Source organism: Ambystoma mexicanum, chromosome 1p (assembly GCF_040938575.1).
Source record: "Ambystoma mexicanum isolate Mex_15411 chromosome 1p, UKY_AmexF1_1, whole genome shotgun sequence".
Classification (NCBI taxonomy): Eukaryota; Metazoa; Chordata; class Amphibia; order Caudata; family Ambystomatidae; genus Ambystoma; species Ambystoma mexicanum.
The window spans coordinates 1,024,022,483-1,024,038,043 of NC_090921.1; the positions used below are offsets into that span (position 1 = coordinate 1,024,022,483).

The 15,561-nt window shown below is 45.7% G+C and overlaps 4 non-coding genes across 4 annotated transcripts; all 4 read right to left on the minus strand.

The window, feature by feature from the left end:
- Positions 1–2,235: 2,235 nt before the first annotated feature.
- TRNAY-GUA (transfer RNA tyrosine (anticodon GUA)) lies at positions 2,236–2,321 on the minus strand. Its single transcript is given in 2 exon segments — positions 2,236–2,271; positions 2,285–2,321. It is a non-coding gene; the product is annotated as a tRNA-Tyr (tRNA).
- A 559-nt stretch (positions 2,322–2,880) lies between these two features.
- Positions 2,881–2,966, minus strand: TRNAH-GUG (transfer RNA histidin (anticodon GUG)). The gene is given in 2 exon segments: positions 2,881–2,916; positions 2,930–2,966. It is a non-coding gene; the product is annotated as a tRNA-His (tRNA).
- A 7,823-nt stretch (positions 2,967–10,789) lies between these two features.
- Positions 10,790–10,875, minus strand: TRNAY-GUA (transfer RNA tyrosine (anticodon GUA)). The gene is given in 2 exon segments: positions 10,790–10,825; positions 10,839–10,875. It is a non-coding gene; the product is annotated as a tRNA-Tyr (tRNA).
- Positions 10,876–12,710: 1,835 nt separating this feature from the next.
- On the minus strand, positions 12,711–12,796 carry TRNAY-GUA (transfer RNA tyrosine (anticodon GUA)). Its single transcript is given in 2 exon segments — positions 12,711–12,746; positions 12,760–12,796. It is a non-coding gene; the product is annotated as a tRNA-Tyr (tRNA).
- Between the last annotated feature and the right edge of the window lie 2,765 nt (positions 12,797–15,561).

Below are 15,561 nucleotides of genomic sequence, written 5' to 3' on the forward strand. Positions count from 1 at the left end.
ACAATATTTTAATATCTTGGATGGTGTATAGTGTTCTCTCATTTCCCTTGAGAAATCAAGATTGTCAAGGGGATTCTGCTGTTTTGCCAGTTCATAGCAAGAGATGGGGATCCAAAACACCTCACAGGAAACCAATAAAGATTGGTGTTGGACAGAAAAATAACGTGGCCACAGCCTCAAAGCAAAAGGCATCTATTTTCAGTGATGAAATATAATATAATTATAAATTGTCTGTTATTTTACTTTCCAAGTATTTTACTTTCCAAGTATTCAATAAAATTTGCATTTGGCAAAAGTCCTTCAAGCCGGATTTGAACGAGCGACCTAAGGATGCCTCTTTTACCACTACAGCCCTCCGCTCTACCAACTGAGCTATCAAAGGCTTGGCAAATTGTTCTCTAGCAAGCTCAATACGAGCTTCCACTTCAGCTGTCGACATGCAAACATCTCTTGCAATTCGTGCAAAATACTACAAATTTGGCTTGTGAGGTTCCCGAATTGAGTAAAAGCACATCAGTTGACAATTAAAAAAATAACCCACTCTGCAGTCTCCCGCATGTTACTGACCACCATACTAAGGGGGAAAAGTTGAAAGGCGGCGCCTCACAGGCCATCTCCTCAGAGTATTCCGCAGTGTTGGGCCTTGACAATATTTTAATACCTTGGATGGTGTATAGTGTTCTCTCATTTTCCTTGAGAAATCAAGATTGTCAAGGAGATTCTGCTGTTTTGCCAGTTCATAGCAAGAGATGGGGATCCAAAACACCTCGCAGGAAACCAATGAAGATTCGTGTTGGACAGAAAAATAACGTGGCCAGAGCCTCAAAGCAAAAGGCATCTATTTTCAGTGAGGAAATATAATATAATTATAAATTGTCTGTTATTTTATTTTCCAAGTATTTTACTTTCCAAGTATTCAATAAAATTTGCATTTGTCAAAAGTCCGTCGAGCCGGATTTGAACCAGCGACCTAAGGATGCCTGTTTTACCACTACAGTCCTCCGCTCTACCAACTGAGCTATCGAAGGCTTGGCAAATCATTCTCTAGCTAGCTCAATTCGAGCTTCCACTTCAACCGTCGACATGCAAACATCTCTTGCAATTCGTGCAAAATACTACAAATTTGGCTTGTGAGGTTCCCGAATTGAGTAAAAGCACATCAGTTCCCAATTAAAAAAATGACCCCCTCCGCAGTCTCCCGCATGTTACTGACCACCATACTAAGGGGGGAAAAGTTGAAAGGCGGCACCTCACAGGCCATCTCCTCAGAGTATTCAGCCGTGTTGGGCCTTGACAATATTTTAATATCTTGGATGGTGTATAGTGTTCTCTCATTTTCCTTGAGAAATCAAGATTGTCAAGGGGATTCTGCTGTTTTGCCAGTTCATAGCAAGAGATGGGGATCCAAAACACCTCACAGGAAACCAATGAAGATTTGTGTTGGACAGAAAAATAACGTGGCCACAGCCTCAAAGCAAAAGGCATCTATTTTCAGTGATGAAATATAATATAATTATAAATTGTCTGTTATTTTACTTTCCAAGTATTTTACTTTCCAAGTATTCAAAAAAATGTGCATTTGGCAAAAGTCCTTCGAGCCGGATTTGAAGAAGCGACCTAAGGATGCCTGTTTTATCACTACAGTCCTCCGCTCTACCAACTGAGCTATCGAACGCTTGGCAAATCATTCTCTAGCAAACTCAATACGAGCTTCAACTTCAACCGTCGACTTGTAAACATCTCTTGCAATTCGTGCAAAATACTACAAATTTGGCTTGTGAGGTTCCCGAATTGAGTAAAAGCACATCAGTTCCCAATTAAAAAAATGACCCCCTCCGCAGTCTCCCGCATGTTACTGACCACCATACTAAGGGGGAAAAGTTGAAAGGCGGCGCCTCACAGGCCATCTCCTCAGAGTATTCAGCCGTGTTGGGCCTTGACAATATTTTAATATCTTGGATGGTGTATAGTGTTCTCTCATTTCCCTTGAGAAATCAAGATTGTCAAGGGGATTCTGCTGTTTTGCCAGTTCATAGCAAGAGATGGGGATCCAAAACACCTCACAGGAAACCAATGAAGATTGGTGTTGGACAGAAAAATAACGTGGCCACAGCCTCAAAGCAAAAGGCATCTATTTTCAGTGATGAAATATAATATAATTATAAATTGTCTGTTATTTTACTTTCCAAGTATTTTACTTTCCAAGTATTCAATAAAATTTGCATTTGGCAAAAGTCCTTCAAGCCGGATTTGAACCAGCGACCTAAGGATGCTTGTTTTACAACTACAGTCCTCCGCTCTACCAACTGAGCTATCGAAGGCTTGGCAAATCAACTCTAGCAAACTCAATACGAGCTTCCACTTCAACCGTCGACTTGTAAACATCTCTTGCAATTCGTGCAAAATACTACAAATTTGGCTTGTGAGGTTCCCGAATTGAGTAAAAGCACATCAGTTCCCAATTAAGAAAATGACCCCCTCCGCAGTCTCCCGCATGTTACTGACCAGCACAGTAAGGAGGAAAAGTTGAAAGGCGGCGCCTGACAGGCCATCTCCTCAGAGTATTCAGCCGTGTTGGGCCTTGACAATATTTTAATATCTTGGATGGTGTATAGTGTTCTCTCATTTCCCTTGAGAAATCAAGATTGTCAAGGGGATTCTGCTGTTTTGCCAGTTCATAGCAAGAGATGGGGATCCAAAACACCTCACAGGAAACCAATGAAGATTGGTGTTGGACAGAAACATAACGTGGCCACAGCCTCAAAGCAAAAGGCATCTATTTTCAGTGATGAAATATAATATAATTATAAATTGTCTGTTATGTTATTTTCCAAGTATTGTACTTTCCAAGTATTCAATAAAATTTGCATTTGGCAAAAGTCCTTCGAGCCGGATTTGAACGAGCGACCTAAGGATGCCTCTTTTACCACCACAGCCCTCCGCTCTACCAACTAAGCTATCGAAGGCTTGGAAAATTGTTCTCTAGCAAGCTCAATACGAGCTTCCACTTCAGCTGTCGACATGCAAACATCTCTTGCAATTCGTGCAAAATACTACAAATTTGGCTTGTGAGGTTCCCGAATTGAGTAAAAGCACATCAGTTGACAATTAAAAAAATAACCCACTCTGCAGTCTCCCGCATGTTACTGACCACCATACTAAGGGGGAAAAGTTGAAAGGCGGCGCCTCACAGGCCATCTCCTCAGAGTATTCAGCAGTGTTGGGCCTTGACAATATTTTAATACCTTGGATGGTGTATAGTGTGATGTTGACCTGCAGGCCTCTGCAGGGAGGCCAGCTGGGAGGCGCGGCCTGCACGCGGGGGCCTGTTGCGAGTCGCGATGCGCGGGGGCGGCGCAGCAATGATTCACACGACTACCTCTGTGGTTGCGTAAACCCGGACTGGCGTTTAGACGCCAGTTCCGGTGATACCTTTATTAATCACTTCCGGCGGTGGCATGTCACGTGACCCTGCTTTCGGGACACGTGACATCACATTCCTCCCCAAGTTAGAGGCAAAATGTCCCCCCCCCCTCCATTTTAGTCCCAGCTATTTTACTTTGAGTCTTACTTCTGAATGTGTGGGAATCCCAGTCTTTGCGGCCGTCTTCCTTGGTGTATCTCATTCACGACATATCCTTGAAGGCGGGAGGACGGTCTGGGTCTGTCTCTCAGGCAGTAACGGGTGCTCCTTTCTGGTGGCGCGTCTCCTGTGGCGGCTTCTTCTGCATCGTTAGTTTCTTCCGGTGCTTCTGTGGTCTGCTGGGGCGTGTGCGCTTGGGGTGAACGCGCCACTTCACATCTCTGGGGCGATTGTTGTTCTTCCCATAGTTCTTGAGGTACTTTCCTGAAGTGGGAGATATTTCTGGTCACCGTCTCTTTCCCTCGGGTTGCTGTGATCATGCTGTGGTTGGTGGTCGTGACGGTCCACGGGCGGGCTTCGAAATTTAAGGACATCTTCTTCGGTGTTGCCCGGTTCCTGACGAGGACCGTGTCTCCCGGGTTTATTTCTCTGTGTTGTGCTCGTCGAGCAATGCTTTCACGCTCATTGTGTCTTTCTCGTCTTGCTTCCATCTCAGTGATGTCCGGGTCAGGCGCTGCCCAGTCTGGGTGTATCGGGAGCTCTGCCTGGATTGGAACTCCAAACATGAGGGCCGCTGGGCTGACTCCTGTGGCTGAGTGAGGGGTTTGACGGTGTGTCCTCAGAAACCGGAATACAGCTTTCAGCCAGGGGTGTCCTTGATTCTTGGCGATCCTGATGATCTTGTTCAGTGATCCCATAAAGCGCTCTGCGTCACCGTTTGCCTGAGGCCATCTCGGGGTGATGCGTTGGTGTTTGACATTGACCTCTTTGAAAAATTCTTTTAGTTCTTGACTGGCAAACGACGGGCCGTTGTCACTTTTGATTTTCTTGGGAATGCCGTGAGTTGCGAATATTTTCTCCAGTGTGAGAATGGTGGTTTCGGTGTTTGTTGATGCTACATGCTCGACTTCTGGGTATCTGCTGAATTCGTCTATTACCACTAGCAGGTATCCTTCCCCGGCGATGGTGCAGTGGTCCATACTGACTGCCTCCCATCGTTTTGTGCTTCGGGGGGCGCAGCTGAGGGGTTCGGGGTTTTCTGGTCTCTGTGATGCTTGGCATGCTGTGCAGGATTCTACGATTTCTGCGATTCTCTGGTGCATGTTCGGCATCCACATCCGGGATTTTAAGTAGGCGGTTGACTTGACGATCCCCTGGTGTCCACTGTGGGCCAGTTTGAGTGCTCTGGCCTCGAGGGATTCTGGCAATATGATCCTGTGTCCTTTCAGTATTACGCCTTCGGGTGCTACGGATAGTTCATGCCTGATGCCGAACAAAGCCCTGAGTTTGGCTTGGGCTGCGGTTGTTCGGTGAGACATTGACATGAGGTATGTTTTCCAGTTGCCCGACTGAATAGCCGCTGTCGTATGCTTCAGGACTGTGTCTCCTGCAGTTTCTTGTACTACTTCTTGTAGTGTCATTGCTCGTGGTCGGGCGCACGCTATCACGTGGCAGACGTGTTCGTCTGTTTTTGTTGCGTGGTGCTGTTCCTTGTCAGTGGCTGGCCGCGGATGGCGGGACAGGTAGTCTGCCGGGTTGTCTGATCCTGGGCGGTACTCTACTGCGATGTTGTAGGGTTGCAGCTGCAACATCCACTTTTCAATGCGGGCGGGAGGGTGTGGTGCGGAGCCTCGGAATATCGGGACCAGAGGCTTGTGGTCGGTGAAGACTTTAGCTTGCTTCCCTAGTAGGTAGACTTTAAAATGGCGACATCCCCACAGAATGGCCAACGCTTCCTTCTCGATGTGTGCGTAGTTTAATTCCGGTTTGGTGAGAGCTCTGCTGGCAAACGCGATTGGAAATACCGTGCCGTCTTTGTCTGTTTGGGTCAGCACGGCCCCCAGGCCAACTGGGCTGGCGTCGACAAGGAGTTCGGTCTGTCGGTCCACGTTGAAAAACGCCATGGTGGTGGAGGCGGATAGGGAGTCTTTTATCAGTTGAAAGGCTTGTTGGTGGACTTCCGTCCACTCCCACTGTCGATCTTTCTTGGTTAGGTCCCTGAGTGGATTGGCGATGCTTGCGAGATCAGGGATGAACCGGGCACAGTAGGTGGCCATCCCCATAAAACTTCTCACCTCCGAGGCTGACTTTGGTGGTTCGAATTCTTTTATGTCTTGTACTTTTGATGGGTCCGGGGATACTCCTGCTGCGCTGAAAATGTATCCGAAGAAACAGAGTTCCTTTTTGTTGAATTCGCACTTGTCTGCGTTGAGGGTCAGTCCGGCATCCTCGAGTCTCCTTAGGACTGCTGCGAGGCGTTGGTGATGGTCGTCCTTGTTCGATGCATATACGAGGATGTCGTCACTGATGTTAGTGGTTCCTTCGAGGCCTGTAATGACTTTCCTGATCTCATGCTGGAATACTTCTGCCGCTGATGATATTCCAAAATTGAGTCTTTTGTATCGCATCAGGCCAAGATGGGATGAAAATGTCGTGATATATCTGGATTCTTTTGATAGTTTTAGTTGATGATAGCCGGACCGGAGGTCGAGCTTGCTAAAGATTGTCGCGCCCGTTAGGTCTACAATGAGTTCGTCAATGGTGGGAGTGACATGGCGCTCACGGCCGATGGCTATGTTGGGGAGACGCATGTCGATACATATCCTTACGGCGCCCGGTTGTTTTGGCTTCTGGGCTACTACCATCGGTGAAACCCACGGGGTTGGTCCAGACGTCTTTTCGATGATCCCTGCGTCTTCGAGTTTGAGTAACTCCTTCTCCACGGCCTCTCTCAGGTGGAAAGGTATTCGCCTGTGCCGTACTGCTTTGGGTTCGATGGTCGGGTCTATGTGTAGCTTAACCGTTCTCCCTTTTAGGCGTCCGATGCCTTGGAAAAGCTTTTTGTGTCGCCCCAACAGGTCGTGTAGTTCATCGTGTTGTGTATTGAATGCGAAGTGAATCAGTTCTAACTTTTCGGCTGTCTTGCAGCTAAGGAGAGTCTCACACCCGGCATCTACTACGTATATACGGGCTCTGCAGCTGGTGTTATTGTGGGCAAAGTCGGATTTGAATGATCCTCGCACAGGCAGGGGTTTCTTTGATCCATAGGCGTATAGCCTGACTTTCCTCTTGAGGAGTGTTGGCTTGGGGTTGAGACTGTTGAATTCTGTCACGGGCATGACATTTACTGTGGCTCCGGTGTCGATGATAACTTTCAGTGGGCTTCCGTCAGAGAGGATGGTGCATGTTGGTCTCCTCTTTCGTCGTGCTTTCCGTGGGTCCACTGCCGATATTAAGTGCACTCGGTGTGTGCGTCTTTTCCCTTTCTTCCTCCTTTCTTTGCCTTGCCTTTCGGGGGATGAGTCGCTGTCGCTTTCGTCGCTATCACTCGTGGTCTGGGATCTTTGTGATTCGTCGACTGCTCTGGCTTTTCCTCTCCGCGGTGTTTGGCGTGTTTCATTGGGTGCGAATCTCCTGCGTGGTTCTTGAGATGGCCGCGGGTCTGCATCACGGTCATTTTTGTTCGGTGGGTTTAGGCAGACCGCCGCGTAGTGATTCAGGCGGTTGCATTTCTTGCACGTTGATCCCCATGCAGGGCAGGAGTCTCCTTTATGCCATGGGCCTCCGCACCACTTGCACGATTGGTCACGCCTTTGTGGTGGTTGCCCTCTCGGGTTCTGCTTCGGGCGGGTGCCCTGGTGTCGGGAAATTGCTGCTATGTCTTCTGTTGGTCCTGTGTTGTCTATCGGAAGCCTCTGGATGGCGGCTTCCATGACTGCCACTTGTTCTTCTGTTTGCTCGCGGAGTCTTGCCATCTCGAGGATGCGTGATAGTCTTACATTCTTCTCTGATAATATTGCTCTCCTCAGTTTCTCAGAGGAGATGCCGTTAATGATTTGGAGGCGTATGGCGAACTCCTCGTCCGGAAATTCGCATCCTACGGCCATTTCGCGGAGGCGAGCGTGAAACTTGTCCACTGTCTCTTTCTCCCGTTGTCTCGCCATGCAGAAATGGAACCGCTCGTAGTCGGGGTTGAGGTCTGGTTTGAACATGTTAGAAAGGGCGGCTTTTGCTGCTGTGTAGTTGGCGTCGCCGCCTCTGTTCGGTGTGGCGTTGAACAGGCGCAGGGCGGCAGATCCTATGTTGAGGAGGAGGAAGGTGCGCATTTTCTTGGGCGTAATGATGTCTCTCGCGTCGAGGTGCATCTCGAATTGTTGTATCCAAATTTCCCACCTGATGGCCGCTCCGTTGGTGAACGGGTCAAAGGGTGGCATGAACGTGGTAAGCGAGGGGTCTGAACGGTCTTCGGTGAGGCTCCTCCTCGACGTGGACCTAGCGCCGGACTCGGACGGGCTGAATGTCGGGTCGGACATGTTGTGTTCCGCGGCGTTGCGGCGTTGAGTTTCAGCTTACTGTCTGGTGGTGGTTGGGCCTGCGAGGGCCTGCAGCGTGCGGTCGCACGTGTGGCGCTTTGGTTCGGCAGGCCTGCGTCCCTGCTTCTCTCCTGTCGTGAGGTCGTGATCTGATGCTGGGCGTAGCTGCCAGGAATAGGGAGGCTGTTCCCCCGGGTTGTAGTTGAGTTGGGCGAGATAGAGAAGAAGAAAAAAAAATTGTTTTTTTTTTTTTTTCTTTTTTTTTTTTCGTAGGGGCCCCGGGGTGCTGGGGCCGCTTTCCGCTGCTGCCGGGGCCGCTTTCCAGATCGTGGGCGGGGCCGGCGTTGTTATCTTGCCGGCTCCGCGAGTATGTAAGCGCGGGTCCGTGGGCGCGAAAACCGCCGTTGTTTTCGGGGCTCGCGATCCACATCCCATCCTCGTCGCCAGTGTGATGTTGACCTGCAGGCCTCTGCAGGGAGGCCAGCTGGGAGGCGCGGCCTGCACGCGGGGGCCTGTTGCGAGTCGCGATGCGCGGGGGCGGCGCAGCAATGATTCACACGACTACCTCTGTGGTTGCGTAAACCCGGACTGGCGTTTAGACGCCAGTTCCGGTGATACCTTTATTAATCACTTCCGGCGGTGGCATGTCACGTGACCCTGCTTTCGGGACACGTGACATCACATATAGTGTTCTCTCATTTTCCTTGAGAAATCAAGATTGTCAAGGAGATTCTGCTGTTTTGCCAGTTCATAGCAAGAGATGGGGATCCAAAACACCTCGCAGGAAACCAATGAAGATTCGTGTTGGACAGAAAAATAACGTGGCCAGAGCCTCAAAGCAAAAGGCATCTATTTTCAGTGAGGAAATATAATATAATTATAAATTGTCTGTTATTTTATTTTCCAAGTATTTTACTTTCCAAGTATTCAATAAAATTTGCATTTGTCAAAACTCCTTCGAGCCGGATTTGAACCAGTGACCTAAGGATGCCTGTTTTACCACTACAGTCCTCCGCTCTACCAACTGAGCTATCGAAGGCTTGGCAAATCATTCTCTAGCTAGCTCAATTCGAGCTTCCACTTCAACCGTCGACATGCAAACATCTCTTGCAATTCGTGCAAAATACTACAAATTTGGCTTGTGAGGTTCCCGAATTGAGTAAAAGCACATCAGTTCCCAATTAAAAAAATTACCCCCTCCGCAGTCTCCCGCATGTTACTGACCACCATACTAAGGGGGAAAAGTTGAAAGGCGGCACCTCACAGGCCATCTCCTCAGAGTATTCAGCCGTGTTGGGCCTTGACAATATTTTAATATCTTGGATGGTGTATAGTGTTCTCTCATTTTCCTTGAGAAATCAAGATTGTCAAGGGGATTATGCTGTTTTGCCAGTTCATAGCAAGAGATGGGGATCAAAAAAACACCTCACAGGAAACCAAAGAAGATTGGTGTTGGACAGAAAAATAACATGGTCACAGCCTCAAAGCAAAAGGCATCTATTTTCAGTGATGAAATATAATATAATTATAAATTGTCTGTTATTTTACTTTCCAAGTATGTTACTTTCCAAGTATTCAATAAAATGTGCATTTGGCAAAAGTCCTTCGAGCCGGATTTGAACCAGCGACCTAAGGATGTCTGTTTTACCACTACAGTCCTCCGCTGTACCAACTGAGCTATCGAAGGCTTGGCAAATCAGTCTCTAGCAAGCTCAATACGAGCTTCGACTTCAACCGTCGACATGCAAACATCTCTTGCAATTCGTGCAAAATACTACAAATTTGGCTTGTGAGGTTCCCGAATTGAGTAAAAGCACATCAGTTCCCAATTAAAAAAATGACCCCCTCCGCAGTCTCCCGCATGTTACTGACCACCATACTAAGGGGGAAAAGTTGAAAGGCGGTGCCTCACAGGCCATCTCCTCACAGTATTCAGCCGTGTTGGGCCTTGACAATATTTTAATATCTTGCATGGTGTATAGTGTTCTCTTATTTCCTTTGAGAAATCAAGATTGTAAAGGGGATTCTGCTGTTTTGCCAGTTCATAGCAAGAGATGGGGATCCAAAACACCTCACAGGAAACAAATGAAGATTCGTGTTGGACAGAAAAATAACATGGCCACAGCCTCAAAGCAAAAGGCATCTATTTTCAGTGATGAAATATAATATAATTATAAATTGTCTGTTATTATACTTTCCAAGTATTTTACTTTCCAAGTATTCATTAAAATGTGCATTTGGCAAAAGTCCTTTGAGCCGGATTTGAACCAGCGACCTAAGGATGCCTGTTTTACCACTACAGTCCTCCGCTCTACCAACTGAGCTATCTAAGGCTTGGCAAATCAATCTCTAGCAAACTCAATACGAGCTTCCACTTCAACCGTCGACTTGTAAACATCTCTTGCAATTCGTGCAAAATACTACAAATTTGGCTTGTGAGGTTCCCGAATTGAGTAAAAGCACATCAGTTCCCAATTAAAAAAATGACCCCCTCCGCAGTCTCCCGCATGTTACTGACCACCATACTAAGGGGGAAAAGTTGAAAGGCGGCGCCTCACAGGCCATCTCCTCAGAGTATTCAGCCGTGTTGGGCCTTGACAATATTTTAATATCTTGGATGGTGTATAGTGTTCTCTCATTTCCCTTGAGAAATCAAGATTGTCAAGGGGATTCTGCTGTTTTGCCAGTTCATAGCAAGAGATGGGGATCCAAAACACCTCACAGGAAACCAATGAAGATTGGTGTTGGGCAGAAACATAACGTGGCCACAGCCTCAAAGCAAAAGGCATCTATTTTCAGTGATGAAATATAATATAATTATAAATTGTCTGTTATTTTATTTTCCAAGTATTTTACTTTCCAAGTATTCAATAAAATTTGCATTTGGCAAAAGTCCTTCGAGCCGGATTTGAACCAGCGACCTAAGGATGCCTGTTTTACCACTACAGTCCTCCGCTCTACCAACTGAGCTATCGAAGGCTTATCAAATCACTCTCTAGCAAGCTCAATTCGAGCTTCCACTTCAACCGTCGACATGCAAACATCTCTTGCAATCGTGCAAAATACTACAAATTTGGCTTGTGAGGTTCCCGAATTGAGTAAAAGCACATCAGTTCCCAATTAAAAAAATGACCCCCTCCGCAGTCTCCCGCATGTTACTGACCACCATACTAAGGAGGAAAAGTTGAAAGGCGGCGCCTCACAGGCCATCTCCTCAGAGTATTCATCAGTGTTCCGCCTTGACAATATTTTAATATCTTGGATGGTGTATAGTGTTCTCCCATTTCCCTTGAGAAATCAAGATTGTCAAGGGGATTCTGCTGTTTTGTCAGTTCATAGCAAGAGATGGGGATCCAAAACACCTCACAGGAAACCAATGAAGATTCGTGTTGGACAGAAAAATAACGTGGCCACAGCCTCAAAGCAAAAGGCATCTATTTTCAGTGATGAAATATAATATAATTATAAATTGTCTGTTATTTTACTTTCCAAGTATTCAATAAAATGTTCATTTGGCAAAAGCCCTTCGAGCCGGATTTGAACCAGCGACCTAAGGATGCTTGTTTTACCACTACAGTCCTCCGCTCTACCACCTGAGCTATCGAACGCTTGGCAAATCATTCTCTAGCAAACTCAATACGAGCTTCAACTTCAACCGTCGACTTGTAAACATCTCTTGCAATTCGTGCAAAATACTACAAATTTGGCTTGTGAGGTTCCCGAATTGAGTAAAAGCACATCAGTTCCCAATTAAAAAAATGACCCCCTCCGCAGTCTCCCGCATGTTACTGACCACCATACTAAGGGGGAAAAGTTGAAAGGCGGCGCCTCACAGGCCATCTCCTCAGAGTATTCAGCCGTGTTGGGCCTTGACAATATTTTAATATCTTGGATGGTGTATAGTGTTCTCTCATTTCCCTTGAGAAATCAAGATTGTCAAGGGGATTCTGCTGTTTTGCCAGTTCATAGCAAGAGATGGGGATCCAAAACACCTCACAGGAAACCAATGAAGATTGGTGTTGGACAGAAACATAACGTGGCCACAGCCTCAAAGCAAAAGGCATCTATTTTCAGTGATGAAATATAATATAATTATAAATTGTCTGTTATTTTACTTTCCAAGTATTTTACTTTCCAAGTATTCAATAAAATGTGCATTTGGCAAAAGTCCTTTGAGCCGGATTTGAAGAAGCGACCTAAGGATGCCTGTTTTATCACTACAGTCCTCCGCTCTACCAACTGAGCTATCGAACGCTTGGCAAATCATTCTCTAGCAAACTCAATACGAGCTTCAACTTCAACCGTCGACTTGTAAACATCTCTTGCAATTCGTGCAAAATACTACAAATTTGGCCTGTGAGGTTCCCGAATTGAGTAAAAGCACATCAGTTCCCAATTAAAAAAATGACCCCCTCCGCAGTCTCCTGCATGTTACTGACCACCATACTAAGGGGGAAAAGTTGAAAGGCGGCGCCTCACAGGCCATCTCCTCAGAGTATTCAGCCGTGTTGGGCCTTGACAATATTTTAATATCTTGGATGGTGTATAGTGTTCTCTCATTTCCCTTGAGAAATGAAGATTGTCAAGGGGATTCTGCTGTTTTGCCAGTTCATAGCAAGAGATGGGGATCCAAAACACCTCACAGGAAACCAATGAAGATTGGTGTTGGACAGAAAAATAACGTGGCCACAGCCTCAAAGCAAAAGGCATCTATTTTCAGTGATGAAATATAATATAATTATAAATTGTCTGTTATTTTACTTTCCAAGTATTTTACTTTCCAAGTATTCAATAAAATTTGCATTTGGCAAAAGTCCTTCAAGCCGGATTTGAACCAGCGACCTAAGGATGCTTGTTTTACAACTACAGTCCTCCGCTCTACCAACTGAGCTATCGAAGGCTTGGCAAATCAACTCTAGCAAACTCAATACGAGCTTCCACTTCAACCGTCGACTTGTAAACATCTCTTGCAATTCGTGCAAAATACTACAAATTTGGCTTGTGAGGTTCCCGAATTGAGTAAAAGCACATCAGTTCCCAATTAAGAAAATGACCCCCTCCGCAGTCTCCCGCATGTTACTGACCAGCACAGTAAGGAGGAAAAGTTGAAAGGCGGCGCCTGACAGGCCATCTCCTCAGAGTATTCAGCCGTGTTGGGCCTTGACAATATTTTAATATCTTGGATGGTGTATAGTGTTCTCTCATTTCCCTTGAGAAATCAAGATTGTCAAGGGGATTCTGCTGTTTTGCCAGTTCATAGCAAGAGATGGGGATCCAAAACACCTCACAGGAAACCAATGAAGATTGGTGTTGGACAGAAACATAACGTGGCCACAGCCTCAAAGCAAAAGGCATCTATTTTCAGTGATGAAATATAATATAATTATAAATTGTCTGTTATGTTATTTTCCAAGTATTGTACTTTCCAAGTATTCAATAAAATTTGCATTTGGCAAAAGTCCTTCGAGCCGGATTTGAACGAGCGACCTAAGGATGCCTCTTTTACCACTACAGCCCTCCGCTCTACCAACTGAGCTATCAAAGGCTTGGCAAATTGTTCTCTAGCAAGCTCAATACGAGCTTCCACTTCAGCTGTCGACATGCAAACATCTCTTGCAATTCGTGCAAAATACTACAAATTTGGCTTGTGAGGTTCCCGAATTGAGTAAAAGCACATCAGTTGACAATTAAAAAAATAACCCACTCTGCAGTCTCCCGCATGTTACTGACCACCATACTAAGGGGGAAAAGTTGAAAGGCGGCGCCTCACAGGCCATCTCCTCAGAGTATTCCGCAGTGTTGGGCCTTGACAATATTTTAATACCTTGGATGGTGTATAGTGTTCTCTCATTTTCCTTGAGAAATCAAGATTGTCAAGGAGATTCTGCTGTTTTGCCAGTTCATAGAAAGAGATGGGGATCCAAAACACCTCGCAGGAAACCAATGAAGATTCGTGTTGGACAGAAAAATAACGTGGCCAGAGCCTCAAAGCAAAAGGCATCTATTTTCAGTGAGGAAATATAATATAATTATAAATTGTCTGTTATTTTATTTTCCAAGTATTTTACTTTCCAAGTATACAATAAAATTTGCATTTGTCAAAAGTCCTTCGAGCCGGATTTGAACCAGCAACCTAAGGATGCCTGTTTTATCACTACAGTCCTCCACTCTACCAACTGAGCTATCGAAGGCTTGGCAAATCATTCTCTAGCTAGCTCAATTCGAGCTTCCACTTCAACCGTCGACATGCAAACATCTCTTGCAATTCGTGCAAAATACTACAAATTTGGCTTGTGAGGTTCCCGAATTGAGTAAAAGCACATCAGTTCCCAATTAAAAAAATGACCCCCTCCGCAGTCTCCCGCATGTTACTGACCACCATACTAAGGGGGGAAAAGTTGAAAGGCGGCACCTCACAGGCCATCTCCTCAGAGTATTCAGCCGTGTTGGGCCTTGACAATATTTTAATATCTTGGATGGTGTATAGTGTTCTCTCATTTTCCTTGAGAAATCAAGATTGTCAAGGGGATTCTGCTGTTTTGCCAGTTCATAGCAAGAGATGGGGATCCAAAACACCTCACAGGAAACCAATGAAGATTTGTGTTGGACAGAAAAATAACGTGGCCACAGCCTCAAAGCAAAAGGCATCTATTTTCAGTGATGAAATATAATATAATTATAAATTGTCTGTTATTTTACTTTCCAAGTATTTTACTTTCCAAGTATTCAATAAAATGTGCATTTGGCAAAAGTCCTTCGAGCCGGATTTGAAGAAGCGACCTAAGGATGCCTGTTTTATCACTACAGTCCTCCGCTCTACCAACTGAGCTATCGAACGCTTGGCCAATCATTCTCTAGCAAACTCAATACGAGCTTCAACTTCAACCGTCGACTTGTAAACATCTCTTGCAATTCGTGCAAAATACTACAAATTTGGCTTGTGAGGTTCCCGAATTGAGTAAAAGCACATCAGTTCCCAATTAAGAAAATGACCCCCTCCGCAGTCTCCCGCATGTTACTGACCAGCACAGTAAGGAGGAAAAGTTGAAAGGCGGCGCCTGACAGGCCATCTCCTCAGAGTATTCAGCCGTGTTGGGCCTTGACAATATTTTAATATCTTGGATGGTGTATAGTGTTCTCTCATTTCCCTTGAGAAATCAAGATTGTCAAGGGGATTCTGCTGTTTTGCCAGTTCATAGCAAGAGATGGGGATCCAAAACACCTCACAGGAAACCAATGAAGATTGGTGTTGGACAGAAACATAACGTGGCCACAGCCTCAAAGCAAAAGGCATCTATTTTCAGTGATGAAATATAATATAATTATAAATTGTCTGTTATGTTATTTTCCAAGTATTGTACTTTCCAAGTATTCAATAAAATTTGCATTTGGCAAAAGTCCTTCGAGCCGGATTTGAACGAGCGACCTAAGGATGCCTCTTTTACCACTACAGCCCTCCGCTCTACCAACTGAGCTATCAAAGGCTTGGCAAATTGTTCTCTAGCAAGCTCAATACGAGCTTCCACTTCAGCTGTCGACATGCAAACATCTCTTGCAATTCGTGCAAAATACTACAAATTTGGCTTGTGAGGTTCCCGAATTGAGTAAAAGCACATCAGTTGACAATTAAAAAAATAACCCACTCTGCAGTCTCCCGCATGTTAC